We start from the raw sequence: 4794 nt of genomic DNA on the forward strand, positions 1-4794 counted from the left end.
CCAGGCGGGTGCGCACCCACGGGCTAGCACCCGACGCAGAGCGCCCGTTTGGCTCCTCTGGGCCACTGACAGGAGGGCCCCGCCTCCAGAACGTTTCCATAAAAAAAGTTTTAGAAAAATAAATAAATAAATAAGTAAAATAAATAAATATAATAATAATAATATATTAAATAAATAAATAAATTAATTAATTAATCCTAATTAATTAATCCAATTAACTTGTTAGTTTAATTAAATAATAATTAGTTAGTTAAACCCTAATTAGACTAAACAGTCAATGACGAACGGGACCCACACGTCAGTTGACCAGTCAACACCTCTACTGACTGCTGATGTCATGCTGACATCAGCGTACACTGTTCTGGATAATGTTGATTAAATTAATTAAATAAATCTAAAAATTGATTTAAATCTTAAAAAATTAATATAAAATAAACCGTAGCTCGAATGAAAAAACTTTGTACATGAAAGTTGCTCAGAACGATGAGACGAATCCGGATACGCAGCCCGTTAGTCCGCTACAGATCCCTAGCATAGCAAACACGCAACTTTCCCCCTCCGGTTCATCTGTACCGGGTGTTGGGGATATCACTACTGGGCGTAAACTGGCCTATCTGGGCCGGGTTAACTTCGTCAGTAGTTAACTATGTAAAAGCCCAAGAAGGCAGATGAGGGCTCAAGGCCCATAGTCGGTTCAAGGCCTGTAGCCGTAAACCAGTGTTGGTATGTAACTTGTATTGTAAGTTAGGAATAAGTAGAGACCAAACTGGACACATCTATGAGCCGGTATTGGGACTCTGTGAACCGACGGGCGTCACCCGTGTATATAAGGGGACGACCCGGCGGCGGTTCAGGAGAACAGCCAACAACTCGAGACTTAGCGAAGCTTGTTTGCTCCCTAGTCATCGAAACCCCATCAATTCCATCACAACTAGACGTAGGCTTTTACCTTCATCGAAGGGGCCGAACTAGTATAAACTCTCTTGCGTCCCTGTGTCCACTTTAACCCCTTCAAGCTAACCCGTTGCGATGGCTCCACGACTAGGTCCTTTCACGAGGACATCTGCCGTGACAAAACCACGATAGTTGGCGCCCACCGTGGGGCTATCGCACGATGGTTTCAAGTTCTTGGAGGGCCGCTTTGAAGGACTCGAGGGCTACGTTATGGGCCGAATGACTAAGAGTCATCGCGGCAAGCTCTACATCGATGATGCAGGCTGGGGCCCCGAGGCCGCCTCAGTTGAGTACGGGTACCGGGTCCCCTTTGGTGGCATACACGTTTTCATCAGCAAGATCGGTGAACCGGGCCCTGAGCCGAACATCTGCACCGACCTCGTCGAAATGGCTCAGCATGCGCGATCCACCCGGGTTAAACCGGCCGTGAAGCGTGCCTTCATGGGAGTCATCCATGGAGGAAGTTATGAGGATGGATCGGAATCTCGCAGCGAGACCGTCGTTTATTCCGGTGATGAGTCATCAACCAGAGAAACCGAGTCTCTATATCAGCTACAAGATGGCCGGATTGGGGGCTGTTCCGATGGCGACAGTATTCCGGACCCCTTTGATCTACCCAACCGAGTTGGAATATTCATGGCCGACACACAAGCAGCGCTTCATTCTTCGACCACTGCGCCAATAACCTCCGGTTCAGTAGCAGCGACAGCTGCCAGGGCAGGAAGCTCTGCATGCCCGTTGGCTGGAGTTTTATCAGATCTATTTGATGCCTTGGCTGTGCTTATGGCAGAAGCTAACCCGGCGGATCAGGAAGTCCACAACGCGGAGATTGCAAAGGTGAAGGAACAGATCACCCAGGCCAAGGCGGACCTGGCAGCTGAGAATGCCAGGATGACCACAGAGCAGGCCGCTTTAGACGCACAAGCCTACAGGCTCATGTTGGACCAGAACGCGTCGCATGAAGTCATGAAGAGGAAGTACCGATCCCGTTTGCCTTCGGTTTTCGAGGCTAGAGACCTTTTCAACACCCCAGGAGCAGGAACCAGTAATCCGCTGGAGGGAAACCGGACGGAAGCTCCAGGGACCGGCGCGCCGGCTCAGCCCCGTCTGATGAATCCGCCTCGTCAAAACATTGTTATACCTCAGGCTGTTTCAACACCTCCGGGTCACTACTCCAACCCAATGGAAAATCTCGTTGCCGCTGCTGCACGGCTGGAGGCCATTCCAATTGAAGGTGAGTCGCCACAGGCGGTAGAGACTCGACGGGTAAAGGAGCTTCTTAGGACAGCTTTGGTCCAACAGGAAGCATACTTGTACAGCCGCGACCGGATCCACTCGACCCCTCGTCCAAGCCAGAGCTATAGCAGGCGTATGGATGAACCGGCAGTGTCAAGTAATGAACGATGTGGAGCACCCCGTGGAAACAACCCGGCGGGTGGTGCTGATAATGCTCAAGAAGTGGTGGACTGGGCCCGAGCGCACAGGGAGGCCGAGTTAGCCACACAGTATCAGGCTCGGTAGCTTACGCCGGTTCGTCCAACTATCTCGGTCGAACCCGGTGCTACTTCTAGTTCTTTGGGGGTGCCTTGCCTTGTCCCCACTTTATGCAATGTGCGCCTGCCCAAGGATTTCAAGGGCCCGCGCAAGGTACCAAATTACACGACGGATCAACCCCAGAGACATGGGTGGAGAGCTATGAGATGGCCATGGAGATGCTTGATGTGGATGATGCGGCATGTGCGAAGTACTTCACCATGATGCTTGAAGGAACGGCCCGCACTTGGTTAAAAAGCTTACCAGCCAATTCTATCAGTTCACGGGCCCAATTACGAGCCCGGTTTATCAGCAACTTCAAGGATACATGTAAGCAGCCTATGTCGATAGTGGACTTAGTTGCTTGTGTCCAGGAAGAAGGAGAATCAACGACTCATTGGGTGCGCCGGGTCTCACAAGTGTTTCATTCATCAGACCGCATCAACGCTGATACTTCAGTCCTAACCCTAGAAGGCAACTGCCGGTTTGGGCCCCTAAAGCTGAAGTTGGGACGGATGAAGCGCCATTGCACTGACATGGGGACCCTCATTGCTGTTTTGGTAAAGTATGCTAATTTTGATAGTACCAAGGATCCCGAATCTGATGATGACAAGGCAGGGAAGGGAAAGAGGAACAGCAACTCCAAAGGTCAGCAGCATCACTCGGCAGGTAACGGTAGCGGAGACAAGCGTAAAGCGGATGGCAACATGGACTTTGTGGCTAATACCAACACGCAGGACAAGGGTCAGCGACGCAAGGGTAAACCGCCGAATCATGGTGGAGCGCCTAACCCTAACCCGGACCGCTTAAATTATCTATTGAACCAGCCCTGTCCAAAGCATGGGACGAAGGAGGTGCCAGCAAACCACCTTTGGAAGGATTGCTTCATTATGCCGGAGTTCAAGAATTCTAATGCTTTCCGGTACGATCACGGCTCCGGTGGTGGCTCAGGATCCAGGCCGGGTTACGGTGGAGGAAATTCCGGTTCAGGATTTAATGGTAATCCGGGCGGACATAACAGTCAAAATAATCAAAATAACCAGGGTGGTTACAACCAGCAGCAGCAACAGTCAGGTTACCAGAGCAACCCGAAGCAGTTGAATAGTGGGCAGTACCATGTCTTCACCACTAGCTTGGACAAGCGAGACCGGAAGGTTCAGAGGCGGGCAGTCAACTCTGTTGAACCGACCGTGCCCCATTATCTACGCTGGTCTGAACAACCAATCATATGGAGCAGAGAGGATCACACTCCCCAAGTTGATAATCCGGGTCAGTTGGCTTTGGTGGTGGCGCCTCAGGTGGGAGGTTACAAGTTCACCAAGGTGCTCATGGATGGAGGGAGTAGCACTAATGTCTTGTACTATGAGACCTTCCATCATATGGGACTAACAGATAAAAATCTCAAACCGTCCAATACGGTGTTCCACGGTGTGGTACCTGGCAAGTCAGCATATCCTGTTGGTAAGATAGCTCTGGAAGTGGCCTTTGGAGATGATCATGATTTCAGGTCAGAAACATTGACGTTTGAAGTGGTGAAAATCCAAAGTCCATATCACGCCCTGTTTGGGCGACCGGCCTACGCTAAGTTTATGGCACGGCCCTGTTATGTGTATTTGCAGCTCAAGATGTCGGGTCACAAGGGGACAATAACGGTTCACGTAAGCCGTAAAATCGCTTTGGAGTGCGAGGAAGGAGATGCAACCTACGCAGAGTCGGTTTGTGCCACCGAGGAGCTGAAGTATTATAAGGACAATGTTGATCCGGCGGACATGACCCCATTAAAGAAGCCAACTACGGAGCATGATCCGGCCCTGAAGTTCAAATCGGCAGCAGAAACTAAGCTTGTTGACTTCGTACCTGGCGATTCGTCCAAGCAGTTCAGCATCAGTGCCAACTTGGATCCGAAATAGGAAAGCGCGCTCGTCGGGTTCATCCGTGAGAATTGGGAAATTTTTGCATGGAATCCCTCTGACATGCCAGGAGTACCGAGGCAACTCGCTGAGCAGACCCTTAATGTGGATCCTAAATACAAACCGGTGAAACAGTTCCTCTGCCGGTTTAACGAAGAAAGACGCAAGGCGATTGGAGAAGAAGTAGCCAGGCTCTTAGCAGCTGGCTTTATTGTTGAAGTTTTTCACCCTGAGTGGCTTGCCAATCCGGTGCTGGTCCTTAAGAAAAATGGCACCTGGCGCATGTGTGTATTACACAGATCTTAATAAGGCCTGTCCAGCAGATCCTTTTGCCCTCCCCCGTATTGATCAAATTATTGATGCTACGACGTGTTGTGAGCGTTTGAGTTTTTGGATG

This window comes from Triticum urartu, chromosome 4 (assembly GCF_003073215.2).
Source record: "Triticum urartu cultivar G1812 chromosome 4, Tu2.1, whole genome shotgun sequence".
NCBI lineage: Eukaryota > Viridiplantae > Streptophyta > Magnoliopsida > Poales > Poaceae > Triticum > Triticum urartu.